Here is a 22084-nt window from a genome sequence, read left to right as displayed (position 1 = left end):
GGGTGATAGGATTATAAAACTGTAAGCCTCGATAATAATGCTGTCTTTAGGGCAGTGCACCAGTTTCATAACACAAAATAATTGCAAAGAAAGGTCAATGGCCTTATTCAGAGTTAAGCAGAAAGGTACACAAATGAAAATAACCAAAGTTAGCAAAGCAGAAAAGAATAATTCAGTGGGCAAATGCTCTTCCATTTCTTTTCAAACTGTAATGGTCATCTCTTCTAAGTTTGTTTTCCAGTTGAACCCTAAATAGTTGTAAACAGAAATTTTAGAATCTCCTTCCTGAATAAATAGCAGGTGCAGATTTACAGGATGGTGATGAATGACTACAAGACCGTTAAACTGGATGTGCCTCCAAATCATGCAGTGTAGTTCACAACTCCTCCAACCACTCTCTGTGAAGTTTCTTTAAACAGCAATCAACCCCTAGCCTGTTGTTATAATGAACACTTGAAGAGGGCTCTGGTCCTGCATTTCTTCTTTCTGGGGACGTTGTCATCAAGACAGCTCTAGAAAGAAAACAGAGAGCTTGCAGAAAGCTGGACTTTGCAGAGCATGGTCTTGAAACACATGGTCTTCTTTTCTCAGGAGGAAGAGGAGCTAATTTCTAGTTTTATCTTCTTACTTTTTGTCTTCCTGTCTGTAGCTGTCTCACAGTGAAGTATTGATGATTTTCCTTCTGATCCTAGGGATGCTTCAGGACAAATGGTGATGGTCATGCATGGCCCATCTGGCTATTAGAAGCTTTCCAGCAGCCTACACAGCCCAGAAGCAGCAATGCCGTCATTCCTGCTTGCTGGAGCATAGACTCCTAAGCTGCTCTTTGTGATTACTTGCTTATATTTGTGCTACGGAACTAAGTGCTTGAAATGAATATGTGCAGGTGATAATGGAAAACCAAATGAGCACAAGTGTGTTTTCAAATGATTATCAGTTTTTTTTCTTTTTCATTTGCAGGAAAGCTTCAGGAAAGTAGGGCTGGACTATCAAATAGGAAACTAAAGAAGTATGTTGACACATGAATTTTACAGATAATCATCCTTGTTTTGGATATTGCTTCCTAGGTGAAACAAGAGAATGAGAGAAGCATTCCCTTCCCTTCTCTGTTCTCAGCTCTGGCACATTGATGTAGTGTGCACAAGAAGAAAAGAAATGTTCGCATCAAAATTATTTTCCATATCTTTGAGAGAAACAAGCAACATATTCTCTTTTTTTTTTTTTTTTCCTCCTCCCCCCCTCCAGATTCTTAACACTGAGAGCTCTACCTTTTCTCCTTAACAGATGACTGTGTTTGATGAAGCCTTTTGAACTGGTTAAATGGTCAGGTGTCAGAGATCTATGAGCAGCTGGTGCTTGTTTCGTAAATGATGCCCCTACTATTGCAGTAAAAGACAAGCCTCAGTAGGCTATAAATACACTCTGTTCCAGGGCATCATCATTTTGTCTAAAGGAACATATAGTTGTTTGGTCTTCAGTTTTTTTTTGTTTTTTTTTTTTTTCTCCTGAATGCCCACTGAGTTATTATGCTGAAACATGACCTAAGCAAGTTTCAGGTAAGTCTTTCATAGGGAATTGCAATGCTCTGTAAGCAAAAGTTGATGTTGCCGTCTTTATCGTTGCCATCTGTGAACAGTCAGTGCTACTGTGTTACTTGAATAATATGATAGAGATGACAACAAATATGTATTGGTGGATACTATGACATTGCTAAATGCTCCTGTCTTCATTGCTAAGCTGGGTGGAAATTGCAGATCTTAGTTGTTTTTTTTCCAAAGTTGATTGTATGTCTGCATTAGAGTGAGTTAGAAAGGAAACTCACCTGGTCAGAGTGCATGGGATTCTGTGATCAGATGGATGCTTAAAAGAGAACTTGTATAGAGGGGCTGTATTTCCTATCTGTGGCTCCTCATTTTACTCCTATGGTGGTTATGGAGGAATTATAGGTAACTTACTGTATCAACAAAGCCCCACCAAGATCCTAAAGCTCACCAGACATTTATTTGATTATCTAAAGCAGTAAGGTCAGAGGAGAATGTATCTTTTGAGGGCTGTTTTTTGTAGAATTTTATATCCTAACTGATTGTATTTCATAGTCTCGTATACTCTGATAATATTTAAAAATAGGTTGTCTTGTAGTGTTCTGATCATTTTGTTTCTGAATCTGTAATGTATAGAAGTGAGAATTTGATCCAAGGCTTGGAAGAGTCAAGAGAGGGACTTATGCAGCATGTAAGTGCTAACCTTTTTTTGTTTTGTATGCTGCGTGATCTTTTTTCTCATATCGAGTGATTTGTAGTCTGTGGATTGTCTCATCTCTTTTGCCATAGCCATAACATGAAGCTGCCAGTGTGCTTGGCTGGAAATGTCAGTGAAGTGAAATTTAGAATAGAAAAAACTGAACAGATCTTGCAGGTGGAGTCAAATCTGCTCTGAATTTAAAGACATCTGAATCCAGAAGGAGAGCACATTTGAAAAAGGAGAGTGGGTTGTAAACACTTTGAACCTTGGGGAGGTTCATATTCTCATAAAATCCTTAGCCTTGTCTTTCCAATAATAATAATCTCTGCCTTAACTCTTCTTGCAATAAACCTGAACATCTTTTCTGCAGTTTCTCTTATGGAGAGGAACTGGCAGAAAGCCTGGGAATGTGGAGCCCTGAGCTGTCCCCTGGTTAAGATCTTAAAGTCTTCAGATCTACAAGTAAGAAACCAGCATCTCATAGGATCTGAGCACATCAGAGTTGCTTTTGACCATGACTTAACAAATGCACTCATGATTTAAAAATTGACTTATAATTTAGAATCACATGCAATTGCTCAAGGAAATTCCCTGGTAGGCATGGCATTCACCAAAAGGTCATGAGGACAAGAAAGAATTATGTTGTAGGTTTTCTGATACTTTTCAGAAAGGGCATAGTCATTTGTGCAGTATGGAGGAGAAGTGCAGTTGAGAAGAAGCACAAAACCTTTTTATTGTTGTTTTTTTTTGTTTCTTTTTTTTCCCTTCAAGCATATCTGGTGGGATTAGAACTTCAATAAAAATGTCCTGATAATGATGCAGATCTGTGAAATTGCAGATCTCCTTGAACAACTTTGTGCCCTTACTGTGTTTCTTTTTAGCTTTCAAGTTGCTGATTTTAGCCTCCCCTTATACTGAAACAATATTTTATTGGGGAAAAAAATATATTTTCTCACTTTCTTTTGACTTAAATTTCCATCGTCTGCATTGATACTCCAAAGGATGATCTTTGAGGGAACCGAATAATTGGAATCTTCAGGGTGCGGATTGTTCATTTTCCACTAAGTATGAAACTCATCATGCTGAACTCTGAATACAGCAGGATAAACTTAGCAGGTGTATAAAAATGAAAATAAAAGGATACTGATTGAAAAGAGAGAGGAAAAAAATAATGAAAGTGACATTTCCTCAATTCATCTTAAATACACAAAACTATTTTAGCTGCTTTCATAACAGATACCATGCGAAGAGACCCAATTAATTTTATCTCCATGCTGCTATACAATCTGTGTAATTCTTTTGGTCACCAAAGTGTCTGAGGTACATTATATTATTCATACAGACTTCATTCCTTAGAAAAAGAAATCACATTTAATCTCTTTTTTTTTTTTTTTTTTAATCTTTGGATAGATCTGCCCATGAGCAGTTCCAAATCTTAGCAGGAAAAAAAAGCATAAGTAATAACAACCTGATAAATTCTGTAAGAAACCCTAAAGAGAAAAGCATGTTCACATCAGACAGAGACTGACTTATAAATAGAGGCACACATACTGTGTGAATGTAATTGCATTTAAGGGCATAATATCTTTACACTTAATATATTGATGAGATGAAGTACTTTAACAGGAAGTTGCAGTAGTCTTATACTTCCTACCAGGATAAATGGAGAGAACACTGACAATAGCCAATGATGCCCTGATTTTGTCTATAGTGACAGGAAGCCAAATCCACTTCTGTGAGTCATTCAGCCAGATTCACTTTGGTTTTCTCCAGATTTATGTATTGGCACAAAAAGATGATGTAGTTGAGGCCCTCAAGGGAAAACACTGGAATGTTGATCATCAGGCAATGGCAGAAATTTTAGGCAAGCTCTCTGAAAGGTATGTGGGATGGGATGGTCCTGTTGCCTTGAAGTTTGTTGAATAGATAATGTGTTTTCTTTGCAAGGCTAGAGCTCGACAAGTCCTTGTGTTTTCAGTCCTGATCCTCAGTGCAGATCCCTTCAGCCTATAGCAAATACTGTGGGCTGCTCAGTATGCCTGAGCTGAGTATATTTGTCTCTAAGGATGGTGGAGAGAGAAAATGACACTATCTTCTGGAATTCTGTTATGGTGACACAAATGAGTATAATTTACAGGTTAGCAAATGGATGCTCAGTGATTTGTTCTCCAATAATATCTGAGAGGGAGGATGGATGAGTAGGTTGATTTCATAATTAAGCATGAAACTGCCTTATTTTAGGTTTTTGTTATTAGTTCAGAATGGAGCCATTCTGATGGGCTCCTTTTTTCCCTGGTTTGCAAAGTTTTTGGGAAGTTTTGATGCAGTTTCAAGAAATCTTGTGTTGAATTTAGCTGTATGCAGTCTGGATAAATCTGCATTGGTGTATGATTTCATGCATCTAGTACAGAGAAATCAAAGCGAAGTACATAACAGTACTTTTTCCATGTAGAGACCAATGCAGGAAAAAAACTACAGCCAAAATTGTGGGGGACTTCAGATACTGATTGGGTATGTGGACCCATACCATATTTTAAATGCCTGGGACCCAACATTTGATGGTTTATGTTTTCTCATCTGAATGTGAATCACAGTATAAAGCTTGCTGATCTCCTGCAAAGTGAGAGCATGAGAATTGTTCTTGAAATATTCATTACACTGAGTCTGCTGATTCCAGCAGCCAAGATGTACTCAGCTGGCTTTTGGGGAAACCTGAAGGATACCTGGGGCCACTTGGCATGGAATAGGGCTGGTAAACTGACTGAATCTGCATTCAGAAATGGAAAAAGTAAACACCATAGAAGAGACGAAAGCATCTCAACTTTCAGCTACAGAATTCAATGTCTCCTTTGTATTTAGAGGCTGGAAGTAATTTGTCAGATCTTTACTGCTTTTGCAGTGCTGTTTCCTTGAAAATGGTGGGTGAGTGCCCAATGTTCAGGCACTTACTTCGGTACGCAAAAAGCAATATCCCAGGACCTAGAAGTGATCCCTTCACCTTGCCCAATTTCTCTCACCTGGTTCACCCATTGCTTTGCAGATGCAATAGTGATCTTATGATCTTTGGCTGTGATAGGAAGGATGGGAGTAACTTCTCTGTACCCTCTTAAGGAAAGCAAATAGACTGGCAGAAGAAAGGGGTAGATGTAGGATGGACAGAACCATAACTGCACATCTCCCATACTCATAGTCTAGTTTCTGAGGAAGGGATAACCCGCTCTGCAGGGTGGGGTGAAGACACATGTCCTCCCTGCTGAGCCTGGGACTACTCAATGCAGAATATCACTTGTCATTCAGTCTGATGCCTAGGCAGCCCTGCAGCTCCATGCCCTTTCTGTGAGCGGGTCACACAGCTACTATCTAGTATGTAATGCGTGTGTTCTTTTAAAAAATAGCAACATCTCCAGGCTGCCCTGGTGTCAACTTCATAATAAGTGTGTATTTGTAACGGCATGGGTGGGAAGCCTGTTGCAATGTAGGACAGAGGGCCTGTCCTATATTACAGTGTTGTTTTTTGTTTTTGTTTTTTTATCCACTTAATAAGTGCTAACTTATCATGCTGTTGAGGGGAAAGAAACCCAACTGTTTTCTGGCTGTGTGCTTGCAGGGATTTAAAATACACCTTTAAAGGTATAAACATACTTGAAATCCCAAAGGATTTAAACACAGACATAAATCATATTTAAGTTTTCAGAAAGATAAGCTCTAAACTTATTGTGTTTTTACTGATTCAAGAAAACACCTTAAACTGTGGATTTAAGAATTCTTTCTACTTTCTACATTCCTCTTCCATGCATGTATCTTTGCTTGGCCTGCACATTTCAGGGGGCTTATTTATTTAATTGTATTGTGCTTTGCTTTTCCTTATTGTAAGTTATCTCCTTGGCAGTGATTGTGTTTAACATTTATGTCTCAACTAATAGGCAGAATGTATGTTATGGGCTATCATTCTTTTCTCTTTATCGGTCAAAGGGTAACTGTGAAGTTGAAGTAATTGTGTTGCTCCAAAATTGCCTTTAGAGGCTTGTTATGCCTCTTTTTTTTAAAAAAAAAAAAGAAAAAGAAAAAAAAAAAAAAGAAAAAGTGTTCTTCAGTATTTTTAGGGTTGTGTTTTTTTTTTGTTTTTTTTTGTTTTTTTTTTTTTAGCTTATAACACACAGAAAACTAATTGAAGAATCATACTTGTTCTCTACTTGCTTTGTTTTTCACAGCTGTAAGAAAGAGGTAGGCTAATTCCTCTTTGAGGACATGACTGATCACAGAATATTGAACTGTACCTTGCTTTCTTTAAGAGGTTCAAATAAGAACAAAAGTCAAGAAAATTGAGAACAGCAGGGGTATTTTCCTATGCAGGGGTAGATTACTTAATTCTCCTTCTTTCCTTGTGCCTGATTTGATGCACACATTTATGCATTCATGTACACACCTACTTATACAGCTTAAGTTTCTCTTCCCCTCCTTCAGAGCCAGAAGCATAAATCTTGTTGCTCTAATAAAGACATTTAAGGCACAAAGTTATGAAAATAGTCTCTCTATTTCTGTGTTGGATATGTCATTGGCAGTAGGAAGCATTTATCTTCCCTGTCATTTAGTTTCTCTACTGAAGTCTCCAGAGTCTGTAACATTTGGTTTTCTTGAAATTTTCAATAAAGGACAGGCAAATAATGTTTCCTCACTATGATTTCCCAAGCTTAAGCCTACCCAGGGTGTCTTGCAGGCACAATTAAACCGCTACTGACTGAGCTAGGCTGGACAACATTATTGCTGTATTTTTCCCCTTCCTGCCAACTCATAGAATCATAGAGTGGCCTGGGTTGAAAAGGACTACAATGATCATTGAATTTCAACCCCCCCCTGCTATGTTCAGGGTTGCCAACCACCAGACTAGGCTGCCCAGAGCCACATCTGGCCTGCCTTGAATGCCTCCAGGGATGGGGCATCCACAGCCTCCTTGGGCAACCTGTTCCAGTGTGTCACCACCCCCTGTGTGGAAAAACTTCCTCCTAATATCTAACCTAAACCTCCCCTGTCTCAGTTTAAAATCATTCCCCCTTGTCCTATTGCTATCAACCCACATAAACAGTTGTTCCCCCTCCTATATACATATATACATATGTGTATATATATATATATATATATATATATATATACATGTATATATGTGTGTGTGTGTGTGTATATATATATATATATATATACATGTATATATGTGTATATGTATATATGCGCTCCCTTAAAGTAATGGAAGGGACTCACATTATTCCCATGTCCTCTGGGGAACTGGGAGATGATGGTGAGAAGCTGCTTACCCTGAGCAGCTCCTGTGCTCTGTGGTGCTTAAGAAGGTAAGCAGTGGTGCTCAGGAGAGTAAGCAGGAACTCTTCTAGGGCTCTCTTAGGCTTGATTCTCTTAGCTTTGCAGCACTGCGCTTGGAAGGGGATATTTTCCATGGGTTGCAATCATCACCAATGCCTAGAAATAACACTGCCTTGCTAAAATATGTCTAAATAACTAGGCAGGACAGCAGAATGTAATGGTTCTGCTGAGATCTGTGCAGTGGAACTTGGAGCTTGTCACCTTGGGAGCACATGAAGCCTTGATGGTGCTTTTTGCATTAAATTAAGAGATGTTAGATGATGGTTCTCACCTTGACACACTGATGTAAGGAGGGCAAGAAAGTATCAAGAGATCAAGAATTAAATTCTTATCTGAAGGTGAAAGTCTTCCCCTGTTCAATCCTGATCCCAAACATTCAGCTGCAAAATCCCCTAGAAGAACAGTTAGCAATTCTCACCTGTTTGTCTCCATGTCTCTTGTTTAAGCCTTATTAATGCATTCTTGTTGTTCTTTAACTATGGATATTTCTAATTCACTTTTTGACATATGGAAGGAAATTCTATATTTACTAATTATATATTTCCTAATATATAAGTATTTCACTTTACCTAGATTGGCTGCCTGGGAAGTGAATGGCTGTGCTTTGAGAGGTAAACAGTCTCTGATCTCCCCAATTTGCTTTAAAAAGACAGCAGGATGCTGGTACTTTATCACTTGTAAGGTCCTTTCTCTTTGCTTTCTTTCCTCAGAAATCACTCCCTAGAAACAACCCATACGTGTTGCTCCCTTCCACCTTCATATATACTGCTCTTGGGAGAGAATACTCTTATGTTGTGTTAAAATGGCTGATTTAACTTGCTCAGCAGTTCAGTTTAGCACCTTAACTTCCAGGCACAGCCCTATTGATAACTGTTTCCACTGGAAAACAGATGCTCGCTCCCTCTCAGAGAGGCAGGTAATTTGTTTGATGGTCTCGTTGTCCAGGAACTTTTATGTTTTAATAGCATTTGCTAGCAATGTTTTTGTTTACCCTAGACAAAATGCATACCCTACCACATCAATGATATGCACATCATTGCTTTTAGAATTTATATAGGGTTTAGTTGAAAGCACATGAGTCGTAGTGGTTAAATGGTTAATATATAGCAAGGTATGATTTGTTCCTTCTGTTTTTTTCTTCCTTTGATGCAGACAATGCCTTATTTAGTGCAGTGTGTAGTTGGGAGTCTCAGTACCTTGCAGTAACAATAACTGCAGATAATCAGCCTCTGTCTACAACAAAAAAATTGCTGTTATTGGGTAACATACTTTATCTCCTCTGGGATCTCAGATTAGTGTGTTGGCATAGCTGCACAGTCAGCCAACACAACTGCTTTGCACACTATCCAGACCTGTGAGATGCTGCTTTGCTCAGTAGGGCTGTAATGGTCACTCATCTGCTGAGGCTGCCATTCCCACTATCATTAACAGTGTGGGTACTGTATTCCCAAAATATTCCTGCCAAGGACCATAACTATAGCTAACACTCCCACAATTCCATTCTTCCTTACTTGTCTGCAAATCTCTTCTGCTTGTGAAAGGGTGTGGAGCCTTGGCTTTGGCATTTCTCTTCTCTCTTGCCCTCTTTCTCTAAACACAACACAGTACTCTGCATTAGCATGCCTAAAAATAAATGATGTGATTTTAAAGATAATTTGGTGAGGCAGTATTTTATGTAAGGTTACTGTTATGTTGGGGTTTTTTTGTTCTCTTTTTTTCAAGACTTCACCTTTCACTCAGTGTGAAGAGCATGAGAGAGTGTGTGATTTGCTTACATGCTTTGTTGGATATAGCTAAGCTTTAGAAGCACCAATCACTTTGAACATATGAGAACACACCTTGACTGCATCCCAAAACTTTATTAGAGTAAGGTCTGGGAGTCTGAGCATGCTGCAAGAACTGTAAGCTGGCAATAAGTTCCTATACAGGCAGAGATTGAGCAGTTCACAGATGATAATGCATAGGGACCTCGAGATGGAAGATGACTGTGCTGATGTGGCCTCACCTTGAGTACGTTGTGGGTGTGCTGAGTACGTTGTTAGTGCAGTCTGAGGCATCACAGTATAAAAAAGACATAAAATTATTAGGGAGAGTTCAGAGGAGGGCTGCAAAGATGGAAGAAGGGTCTGAAGGGCAAGACCCTGGGTTTGTTCAGCCCAGAACAGAGCAGGCTGAAGGGAGGCCCCATGGCAGCCTGCAACTTCTCACAGGGAGCAGAGGGACAGTGCTGAACTCTCTGGGGGTAGCAACAGGACTCGAGTGAATGGCAAGGAGCTGCATCAGGGGAGGATCAAGGGGGTGTTAGGAAAAGGTTATTCACCAAAGAGTGCTTGGGCCCTGGAACAGGCTGCCCAGGGCAGTGGCGACAGCCCTAAGCTGCCAGAGTTAAAGGAGGACAGTGCTCTCAGAAATAGGGTTTGAATTTTGAGTCGTCCTGTGTGGAGGCAGGATGTGGACTTGATTATTCTTTTGGGTATCTTCCAACTTGGGATATTCTATTATTATTTTTTTTTCTTTCCTTTGAGCCCAAAAAAAGGCTTTTGAGGAAAAAAAGTTTATACTTCTGGATTAGCATCTGTGTTTTATAGGTGTACATCCATGATCTATGAGTTAAGACCTTGATTGTGACAGTAAGTAATGCTCCTTATTTCACTAGTTTGGCTTAATAAAATATAAAATAGAAACAGTATCTATGATGAAGAATGAACTTCTTTAGTTTTAAATAAACTTGATTAATTTGTAAATCCAGTTGGTCTTATTAACTTCATTGGGTCTCTCCGTGAAACAAATAAGTCTGTTCTTAATTCCTCAGTCTGTCTTCAAAGCATCATTAGGACATTTATACAAAAGCAGCATATATTGATAACCTCTTATTATTTGAGGTTAAAGTCAGATAATATATTAGAAAATGAATTCAGCCCATCAATCTCATTGTAAGGCCACCTACAGTAAGAATTTCATTTTGATCTCTCGCTGTAGTTTCTCCTTCCAGAAATCCACTTCTTGGCTTGGGACACAAATTGCCACCTTCACCAGGAGCCCTGTCCTCAAGATGCCCATACACGTGTTGTAGCATTACTAGTGCCACTGACTGGGAACATTACTGAGACCTAAGTAATTGAGAGATTCTGGCCTTGAGCACTAATGCCTACGTGTTTCAAGCTGAGTTGTGGGGATCTAATGGAGGCAATTCTGATATGGGATGTTTATTGTTGGTTTTTTTTTTTTTTTTAAATTTTTTTTTTTTTTTTGAGCTTGTTTTTTTTTAATATTTATTCTAGTTAGCCCTATTTACTACGGGCATTGGTAAAAGAAAAAATAAATTTATGTTCTGCTTTGGTCTGTTAAAAACCACTTAACGCCTTTCTAACATATCCCCTTAAAGAGCAAATCATGCTACTTGAAAAGAGGCATTCAGAACACTGTAGAACAAAAAATTGAGTGTTTTCTCTTAAGTTATTAATTCTTGCCAAGCCAGTGGATGCGTGAGTTATAAGAGAGAGCATCTCAAGTGGCATTATATACCTATGGCTAGGCAGCTGATTTAAGTCTTTCGTATGGTGATGGCAGTATGATTAATTCATACTATACAAGAAAATATACATGAGTATTTCATACTGAATGAAAAGTGACATTCTTATGGTATAGTGTGTGCAGAATGACTTGGGGCTGAAATAAAGCTTCGGAGTTTTTCTTATATGTTTTCATGCATATGGAGGAAATACAAAGTTGTTTTTTGTTTTGTTTTGTTTTTTTTTTTTTAATTTCTTGTGGCTTTGGTACATCATCCAATGCAAAAAAATGATCTCAGCCTTGAAAGTAGTGTCGAAATTGGAAATTTGTCTTAAGTTCTTATGGTATTAAGTAAAATTTATTGGAAGATAAATATTAAATGGACGCTCAGCAGAAGCAGTGAGAATAGGGAAAGGCTATAGCCAAAGGGAAATGTTGAAATTGTGGCAGGATCAGGAAACCACAGAAATCATCAATTCCCTCAAGATATTGGGGAGTAATCGGAGGAGATCAGAATGTTGCAGATTCCTTTTTCTTGGTCTTCGCCACTGAAAATGATGAATGAACTCGGAGAATTGCAGGGACTAAAGGTGCCATCTCTTTGACAGATGTTTCCTAAAAATTTCTTCCTCTATATATGTATTTGTGTATAAGAAGGAAGAACTCAGGAAATTAAATGTCAATAAATCATTTGGACCAGATGGCATTTGTCTGAGATTTCTGAGAAGCTCAGTAGCAGAGTTACTATAAATATATATAGATAGATTTTTCACTGAAAACAACCTCATCTATTAAACAAGTACAGTTGTCAATTGAAAAGACTTTTTAAATGACAAGAATAGTGACAGGAATTCTGTGGTCCCCACTGAATTCATTCTCCGTGGCAGGAAAATATATTTATGATGCTTTACTGAATCAACATACTACTGCATTTGATTGGCTCAGTTTCTGACTATCTTTAAAAACAAAACAAACAATCAAACAAAAAAACCCTGAAAATTGGAAAAAAGGGAGAAAAAATATAGCCAATTTTTTAGAACATAGACATATTTTTTAAATGCTTTCTTTTTAAATGTTTTAATGAAATTTGTTAATTAAAGGGTGAGGATAAAGTTAGATATGTTCAGAGATTAAGGGGGAGAATTAGATTACCTAGTTTACTGTTAGAAAAACCTGCAGTCAGAATATTAAGAGCCAGAATGGGTCCTGTTCAAGATGCAGTGGTGGGGTCAGGAGAAAATGGGGTGACTTGGCACAATGGTAGACAATTTGGTCAACACAGTGCTTTGAAAAGCCTAAAGAAGGCTAGAAACTTGGGTGATATAGCTCAAGATAGGCAGTGCAGTGGAATGTCTGCTGGGAAGTACAAATTGACAAGCACTCTGGATAGGCTTGGTTTAACCCTGGCCCACCCTAGAGAAGATAAAGTGTTGGAGGTGAAACTATGTCTGTTCTTCAGCAGAGCAGTGGTATTCTGAGTCCTCGTATAAATGAATCCCTGGGGCTGGAGGGAGGAGAGACAGTGGTGCATGCTGTGGGGTGCTGAGGTACAAGACACTGGTTAGCTTTGTTCTTTGGGCATCTGTCAGCTCACTATGCCCAGCGCAGCACAAACTAGCGTAATCATCCATATGAATGCATGCGTCATTGAAAGTAGTCAGTTACTGATACCTGTGTGGCAGAGAAGAATGAGCAGGGTGCTAAAATGCTGTGCTTTGTTAGGAGGTGATAACATTTTCTGTTCTACATTTTTCACTTTTGTTAAGGCATTCACTTTCACTCATTTTATTGTGACAGAAAGAGTAAAAGATAGCCAAAGAGTAAGAGAAAGCTTCCCAAAAGGAAAGAATAGTAGATAGGAGTAAGAAAAAAAAAGATTTGGCAATCAGAACTGGAAGCAGCACTAGGAAATCGATTTGTCTCCCTTCCTATGCACGAGCTGTAACTAATGGCTTGGAGTAGGCAGGCACTTGCTATTTACCTCAGCTGACTGCTCCTTTCAAGTCAAAGTACATGATGGGGGGGAAAGTCTGCTTCTCCTCTCGGTAGAAGCAGTCCCACTCATGTTCCTCTCACTTCCAGCAAGAAGTCTATACTGTTGATGTTTTCAAGTCCAGCTTTGCAAAACAAGCATCGAGAGACTACTTCTTAAACGCTGTCTGAGCTCTCGTTTCCTCCAAGGCATCAAAAGGCTGGACCTATCACAAAAGACTTGCAGGCATCTCTTCCAAATTCTCAATATTCAGTTGAATAGGCATTCTGCCTGTTGAAGAGTGGATTGATAACTCACTGCAGTGGGGATAAAATATTAGCTTCTGGTGTTTGCCAAAAATTTTGTGTCAGGATCTCCTGAAGGAGAAGGATCAAGAGCTTCCATGTGTGACATTACAAAGCACATCTCTGGAAGCAAGCGTCATGTGGTTTGGAGTTTAATGAGAGGATGCATTTTGCTCAACAGTGTCGGGAGACTTTGAAAGGTTAGAGTAATGGGACTTTTTTCCTGTGATTTTTTTTTTTTTTTTCCTAATTAGACAAAAGGCAACTTTTCATCCCAAGAAAGCTATCTCCAGCTCCTGCATTTCCTCTCTGAGAGTGCTGCTGACAGAATAAGGGCTTGCCTCTGAAACCATTGCTACCAATTACACAAGGAAGATAATTCCACTGAGAGAGCAGAGACCAAACTTTATCTCATTAAGACAAAGTCCAGATGCTCTGTTTATGTATGTTTTAAAACTGCGCAGTGAAGTATTCCAGATACATGTAATTGGCAAGAGAAAACAGTACAAAAGGGTAATAGTTTCACTCTTTTGTTTTAAATTAGCAACTGTGTTGTGTAGTCTCCTCTCCAGATGCATATCTGTGCAAGGAAGTCTTTGTCATGCCAAAAAGACTCTGCAGGTTTAAATAACAGGAACAACAAAAAAAGGGGTTTCTGGTGGTGAGGAGACAACACTACAGAGGCCACGGTGCCCTCACAGCCCAAAAAGCCAACCGTAGCTTGGGCTGTATGAAAAGAAGTGTGGCCAGCAGGATGAGGGAGGTGATCCTGCCCCTCTACTCTGGACAACCTAATCCAGATATGGAGTCCTCAGTACAGGAGAGACAGGGACCTGATGGAGCATGTCCGGAGGAGGACCACTGAAATGACTATAGAGATGGAACCTACCCTGCTTGGACAGACTGAGGGAGCTGTGGCTGTTCAGTTTGGAGAAAAGAAATCTCTGAGGTGACCTTATAGTGACTTTTCAGTATCTGAAGGGAAGCTACAAGAAAGAAGGGGACAGACTCTTTAGCTGGGTCTGTTGCAATAAGACAAAGCAAAATGGTTTCAAACTAAAAGGAGGAAGATTTAGACTGGGTGTAAGGAAAAGATTTTTGACTGTAAGGGTAGTGAAACACTGAAACAGGTTGCCCAGAGATGTGGTCACCCCATCCCTGGAGACAATCTAGATCAGGCTCTGAGCAACCTGATCTAGCTGTAGATATGTCCCTGTTCATTGCAGGGGATTTGGGCTAGATGACCTTTAAGGATCCTTTCCAGCTCAAATCATTCTATGCCTCTATACGGGGGAAAAAAAAAAAAAAAAAAAAAGTCATCCTTTCAAGTCTATTGTAGAGAGCAGGATGGAAAAACCCTCCAGGTCAGTGGGCTGCCCAAAAGCCCCAGTTTAGAGGATGCTTGTGGACGTGGATGCCTTGTCTCAATTTGCAGATACTTCATGTTATGGATTCCCCATGGGAATAAGCTTGCAGGTTACTGAGAGCATCATTTTACACAGGAAGAGTAAAAACTCTGCATTTAGGCAATCCTCATTGGAAAATCATAGCCCAAGGGTGTAATAAGATGCCAGTGTTATGAAACTGAAACAGGCCTTGGACACATTGAATTAAGGAGTAAGAGGAGCTTAGACAATTAATAGCAAAATTGCTCTTAAATATAAATGAGTATTTAGAGGATTACATTTTTTTATAAGTCCTTGTAATAGCACAAGGAAGTGATCCACATTGCTTTCCTTCATTGTTTTTCCTTGCAGAAAAACACTTATGTGAAATGCCCTCTATTCCCTTCAGACTAGCCTTTGCTGTTTGTTATGCACTGTAATGGCACTCATTGCTTCCCAAGCACATCTGCAGAGTCTGGCTCCATTTATCCCAAGTGCTGAATTCTGCCAGGGGTCCTGTTGGTTCTATATGGCACCAGCATGGTCAGGGATGTGATGTAAAATAATGCTGAGGAGAATCCAGCTTTTGTAATTTTAGTGGTGTGTACAAGGACAGGTCTCTGAAAGAGGAAAAACTCCAACTTTTTAAAGAATGGTTGCATTCATACTTGCAAGTGCAAAGAAGCAACTCTTTTCTGTACTCAAAAAGTAGGGTTTGGGAGGAACCTGGAGGCTGGTTGTTGTCCAAGGGGCTGTGAATGCTTTCTGGTTGCCCTCTGCAGCCTGGAAATGTGAATACAACTTCTATTCTCACCTCTGGTCGGGCTGTGCCATCTCTGGTGGCAAAGGAAGGAGGAGTCCTTGCTGTACCATCAGGATGTGCTTTTCTAGGGATGGGGTTAATTGACTTTTTAGGGCAGTGGGAGGGAAGTCAGGGTGAGCTGACAGCTGTTTCATTAGTCGGGCTGCTGAATAAAGCAGTTAAGAGACTGCACGCCCCCAGAGTTAACCTTTCCAATCTGTGTTTCAAAGCTTGGCAGTGAGGTTAGGTTTGACAAGGCTGATGAGGTGGGGGAGGGGAGGTTAATGTGTTCCATTGCAGACAGCTAAGGGGGAGAAAAAAGTTTTGCTTTTGTGATGACCTGAATTATTCTCTCCTACTCTAAATGAAATGATGGCTCACCTGGGAGAAGAGAGGAGATTTAAAAGCAAATAATGATTCATAAAATCTATTGCTACAAGATAAATAAGTTTCAAAGAACCCCTAGCACTCTGCTAGCTTGTGCTCTGTGAACAAAAAAAGTATAGCTGAAAGCCATTAACTCAATTAACACTGTACAATACATCAGAGCTACTTTGTGTTGACTGAAGGTCAGCTCAAGGCAACAATGTCCTGGTCTTACTGATAGTCTGAGGCTACAAAACCTCCTTACCAGGGAATGGTCCAGCAGCACATGGCAGCATGAGCATGGCTGCTGGCTCAGCAGCTTGGGTTTTGGTGTTTGCGTACTGCGTAGGCTTCTTTTTGTTCAACTCTCCTCTCCTGGAACTTGCTTCTTGTTACTTCCAGGCCAGCATCAAGGTCTTCTGGCAGAAATGTCGAGGACCAGTGAGTGTGCTTTGGGCTGCTCTTGTTTGCTAGGGGACCCATGCTTCAGCATCCCATCAGATGTTGCAATACTCTGCGCCATTGTCAATCCAGAGGAAACCCCTAGCCCATTAGTTTGCACTGAGGAGAGTGGAAGCCCCACTGTATCAGGAGCATTCTGCCAAATGAAGTAATAAGTCAGTCCAAGACTCTGCTCAGCCTTGTCAAAGGGCAGCAGAGAGACGTGTGGCTGAGAGCTGGGCTGGGTTGGGAGCAGGCTCTGTTTGAATGTTTGCCCTTTGAATTAATTCTGGTTGGCCTACTTCAGCAAGGATTGAAGAATTTTTTTTCAGTTTGCCCTGATCTATCCCCTGGTGAGCATGCGCTTGTTATTTTTTAATGAAACCATTTTCACAGCCTGTTGTTTTAGGTGTTGAGAATGAATGTAAGTGAGGTTATTTTTTTGGTTTGTCTTCTATTCTCTTTCTTCAGAGTTCCCGGTGCCACGTGGTCACTTTTAGCTGCTGCCTCACACTCAGCTCAGCAGGGCTGTTTGCTCTGCAGATAAAAACAGTGTAAGGATGTAATTCATGATTTAAAAAAAGATCTCTCTTACAGGAGTTATAACTAAGTATTTCGATCTTTCCTTGGAAGTGACGTGGAGATAGACTTGAGGGTATTGTTCTGGCTTGAAACTATTCTGAAGCACTGGCATTTGAGCCTGTAGGCATAGGATATATGTGGCATGGGATGCACAGAAGTTACTGTGTGAAATTGCTCTTTATTTTCATCCTCTGTTCAGGTCGAACACAAAGCACTTATGTTGGATGAGGTCACCGATCCATCTTGCTTTCTACCCTGGTGCAAGCCCAGCATCTCTCTTCTCCCATCACAACATGTACATATTCTCCCCCAAAAGTGATTTCACTGCAAGCAGAACACCAAGCATCCTGCATTTCTGGGAGCTCAGCTTCACAAGATCTGCTGTTATTCTCCCTTGCACTGGAGCTTCTGATGACTCAGTGGCTGTATGGGGCCAGGTTGATACCTTCTGAAGCATTGTTTTGTCTCTGAAGGAGCAGGTATTGCAGATTTCTTAATGAAAGTAAACTCTAGGTTTTAGGTAATGAAGACATTGTGAAAAAGGTTAGTTCTAAAGATCCAGACAACTGAAAGTGAATTAAAAATATATTTGATTTTTATTTTTTTTAAGTGAATGCTTCTTCGGCCACTAGCATTGATAATCAATTAAAACACTGATTACTGATTTAGGACAAATGCCAGTAAGCTTTCTCTAACACAGAAATAAAAATATTCCTAGGGAGGAACAGCATAGCATTGTTATTTACTCTATTATATCCCTGTGATCAGCCACATCAAGTAAGAGATGTATGAGTTAAAAGGGATTAAACAGCAACAACAAAAAAAAAAGGCAGCCTTTATCGTAAACAAATACATACAGCTTTATTTCTCCTTCTCAGTATAGCTTGCCAGGAACAGATTTCATAATGGGACACTATTATCATAACTTTAATCTTGTTTAAATTCAAAATTCTTCCTGCAAGCCTTGAGGCCTAGAGGAAAGACCTTTAGTAAGTTATCTTAAGAAAACAGATTGCCTGTGAATCACTTCTTATAGTCTATAAAATCCTTTGTAATTTACAGAACAGCTGTCCATAATAAAACATCAGAGAAGCTCTACTTTGAGTCCTTAAGCTGAAATAAACACGATACAGAAAAATACACTTATGTGAAATACATTTACAAAGGTGTGGGTGTCAGCTAGAAGCTTTCACCACCTTGCCATTCAGTGTCCTAATGCAGCTGGTTAGAAAATGCTGCACATTAAATGATAGCCAATAAAAATCCACAGGGGAGCTCAGAGATCACCTACCAGGCTTCCTCGAAAAATGTGATTTCTGAATTTGAGCGGGAGAAAATGTTTCTAAATGCAGGTTTTCTTGAATCATTGACCTTCAGGTTTTTAAGTTATTCTTCTTTTTGCTATTCTTATAAACAAGTTGCTGGATATCTCAAGGTTAAAGAAGAGCTGATGTAACATTTCAGTGTAATAGGGGTTCACTTAGCATACGCTGGCCGTGAAGAGAACAAATGGAGCCTTTTTTCTCTCATGGCTATTTAGAAAAATAGCATTCATGATATTGATCCCAGGTAAATGTCTTCATAACTTACGGATATGTTTTTTGAAATGAAATTTCCTGTAAAGTCAGGTGCCAGTTAAACAATATTGATGCCTGTTTTTCTACCACCTTTCTTCCTTGAATACCTTAAACTTACTTTGGCATCACAGACCCATCCATAATTTACTGACAGAATCTAGGAAATGGTAGAGTGAGGAATAAAATACAGACCCATGGACAGAATATTTTAGCGATGACCTCTTATTGTTGGTTAGGAGCAACGTTGCTCCTTCTGATGCTCTTTCTGAGATTCTCCAGAGTGGACTTCTGATCTGAATAATTTTTCTTAGTACTTTAAGGAAATATTACCAGCTCAGATTTATTGTGGAGATTGCTTGAGATGGATTGGCAGCAGTGGCAAGCCTGTCCACCGGGGAAAAGTTCCTTCCTAAAAAAGCAGTTAGCATTTAAACAAGGCAATGTGAGCCCAGCAGAAACCCTGCTCTTGTGAAACTTGGGGAGCAAGAAGTGGGCTATCAGTTCTTGGATGGCAAAACTGTTCCAGCACTCTATTCATTTTTACACCATCTGAGTTCTTTTGCTTTTTTATTGACATACTAACCTTGCAGTGATTTCATTGCAATAGGTCTGGATGCCTGGTAGTGCAATACATGTAATTTGCTGCATATGATGGCCTCTACATAAAACACGGGATTATTTAAACTGTAGTCTGTGCTTCTGTCTCATCAAATGAGAAAGTGAAAATGGTTATTATGTCTTTATGTTAAGACGTCGTGTTGCTCTTTACAGGTTTATTTTCTCTGTCCAGAGTTAATAAATAGAGGAGGTAGGAAGACAGTGTATTCTTCAGGGATCTCTTAGTTTGGTGAGCATATATTAATTGTTACAATGAAAAGACATTGCTTTGGGTAAGAGCTGTGCATGCTTAAGTACTTGAAAAAGAAAATGTTTAATCTAATTGCAAAATTACAGCAGCTTCTCAATCCAAACAGCAACAAGATTTGTCAAAGAAAGATTTCAAACTTATTTTTTTGTTGTTTTCAGCTCAAAACTGAGTAGTGCTGTTATTCAAATGGGGACACTGAGAATGCATCTGAGATCTGACCAGGGGAACTATGGTAAAAGTGAAGACTGAATTCAGCGAAATGAATTTTGGAATTGAAAGATTTTTTCATTCTGCTGCAGCAAAGGAAGAATTAAAAATAAAGCAAAAAAATCAACAACTTGCCTCGCCATAAATATGAACAACCACTTTCATGATCCAAGGCTCTATAGTATGTCCCATACTATAAGCCAGGACTGTGTGTAAGGACAGCCATCACAAGCCATGGTAGTTAAGACAAGAAAAAGACTTAAAATAAAAACACAATGAAGATGAAAATAAAAGTTAAGCTGTGAAACAAACACTCCATGTGCTTACTCTTAATCAACTAAATGACTTCTGCAAGTAATATATTTAAACTGTCTCTCCCTTCTGACAGCATTTCCCACTATTATGTTCAGCTTATCAACTTATTCAAAATCTTCACCTTCATATTAATCGAAAACTTAGCCTGTCACTTCCTTACAAGAGTAAGAAATTGTATCACATAAGCACAAGTGATGGAGGGGGGGGAAAAAAAGAGTTTGGGGAAGTATGCATAGACTCTGGGTAGAGCTAAAGATATGTTTTGCTACCTCATGTGTGAAAGGATATCTGTAAAGATGGTTCTGCCAGGAAAGATTAAGTCATGCTTGAGAAGTGGGGCTCAACTGTGAGTTTGGTTATTGAATAAGTGCAGTGACTGTCCTTTGCTTTCAGGAGTGTTTTTAGCTATCTAGTCTTGATAAGCACAGGCAGAAAGAGAAGGTTGAGAAGGATATAGCTTCCAATTGTGATTAGGCTTCCGTACTGATAAAGGGATTTGGGACTGTCAGTTCATTTTCTTAAAGGTTCCATTACTGATTTCTCAAGACCATCATGCTTGCTGAATTTATTCTTTCTATATTGGCAGATTTCAGTGGTTGATGCCCCTTTGCATGTTTTTCAACGTTACCTTGATAACAAATTGATGCTGCATTCATTTTTGCAGTTCTCACACCATATAGAAAATAGTAACATAAACAGTTAAATTTCCATGATTAGTAATATTCACAACAGCTTGTATTTATTTTGTTAAATTTAGGCTATTAGTACATCTGTCAGAGACTTTTTCTGACTTTCAAATGCATTATTTCCCTTTTTATCTCTTGGCAGCTCTAGCAAGTAAGTTGAAGTTGCAGAAAGCTCCACTAGCTGTTGGCATTTATTAATAACAGTAGTGAAAGTTGGCAAAGGTTTTGATATGGAGGTCCTCTGAGCAAAGAGTATTCAAGGGGGAAGGCCAGCACAGCCAAAGCTGAGTAACTTCTTTTTGTGTGTGCTGGGCACCTGGGTGTATCTGTACAGCTTAAGGGTGGCCAGAGCCTGCTGAATGGTGGCAACAAAAAACAGAGAACCTGAGATGGCTTTAGAAGGCTTTCCATAAACACCCATGGGCATCCAGAGATGGCGAAAGTGAAGGAGGTGAATAATGAGATAAGGTTTGCAGTGCTGTGCGTTATAGAAGATAGCCCAGCATGCCAGGGTTAGATTTACAGTCCCTTGGCCCATCGCTGGCTGACAGTGTCAAGATACCACCTGTTTATTTCTCCCATACACCCTGAAACTCTGCAATCTTAGCAGTCAGTTTGTCTTTGCTCAATGAAAAGATGGCAGCCTTCCTCCCATATTAGGCAGTGCGACATCAGTTTTAGTTTCTTTGCTAACTTCTTACAAAACTGGGAGACTGTAGTCTGCTGTTAACGAAGTTAGCAATCTACCCAACATTCAATTTCCCTGTTGCTGTTATTTTGGAACTTATCAACTCTCTTTGACGCATCATGAAGCAGGAGGTTTATAATCCACTGTTGTTCTCACGTCCTCCTTTCTCAGACGCAAAGTGTCATCCTTCCTTGATCTTCAGCAAGCACGTGGATGGAATAAAAGACTGAGCCCTTCTCACCCTTCCTTCCGTCTGTGGACCACTTCCCCTGTGTTACATTTTAAGATGTAATTTAATAGCTAAAGGGGAGCTAATACAGGGGGGAAAAAAATTGATCGTGAATTTTCAGTGCTTGTAGAAGGTGCCAGATGGACAAGTGGTGGAGAGGGAGATCTTTCTTCATCAGAGGCCCTACAACATTGCCACTGCCAGCAGAAAGCTCCTCGTGTGCATGTTAACATCTCTTAATCCTGATGTGAGAGGCGTATCTCGGAGATCTCTGCGGTGGTGTTCTACTGCTAAGCTTTTTCTTGGTCTTTGCTCCAGGCTGACATTTTAGGCTCTTCCACTGTCTGTACCTGTCCCACAAAGGGGCAGGTGGGGAGGGAGCAAAGGATTTGGGCAAGGTGATGAACCACTCCTAGGCTGGGGAGGAGCGTGCGCGCTCACTGGAAAGGATAAAGGAGGAAGCTGGCAATTGCCAGACCCCTCCTTGGGTAGCTCTTGATTTTTGTGAGGATACAAAGGCAGCTGCAGATA

At 39.8% G+C, this 22084-nt stretch overlaps 1 protein-coding gene and 1 long non-coding RNA gene across 2 annotated transcripts in view; both read left to right on the top strand.

Annotated features, from left to right (window-relative positions):
* The window catches only part of UNC5C (unc-5 netrin receptor C), a 232752-nt gene that overhangs the window by 100675 nt on the left and 109993 nt on the right, over positions 1 to 22084 (top strand). The gene's annotated exons all lie outside the window — the stretch shown is intronic.
* On the top strand, positions 1515 to 20092 carry LOC122180193. Its single transcript, XR_006178939.1, has 3 exons — positions 1515 to 1556; positions 19332 to 19407; positions 19587 to 20092. It is a non-coding gene; the product is annotated as an uncharacterized LOC122180193 (long non-coding RNA).

This window comes from Lagopus leucura, unplaced genomic scaffold (genome assembly GCF_019238085.1).
Source record: "Lagopus leucura isolate 7727_CA_CO unplaced genomic scaffold, USGS_WTPT01 Super-Scaffold_100004, whole genome shotgun sequence".
In the NCBI taxonomy this organism is placed as follows: Eukaryota; Metazoa; Chordata; class Aves; order Galliformes; family Phasianidae; genus Lagopus; species Lagopus leucura.
Note: the sequence above shows the minus strand (reverse complement) of the source record. Positions and strands in the feature narration are given on the sequence as shown.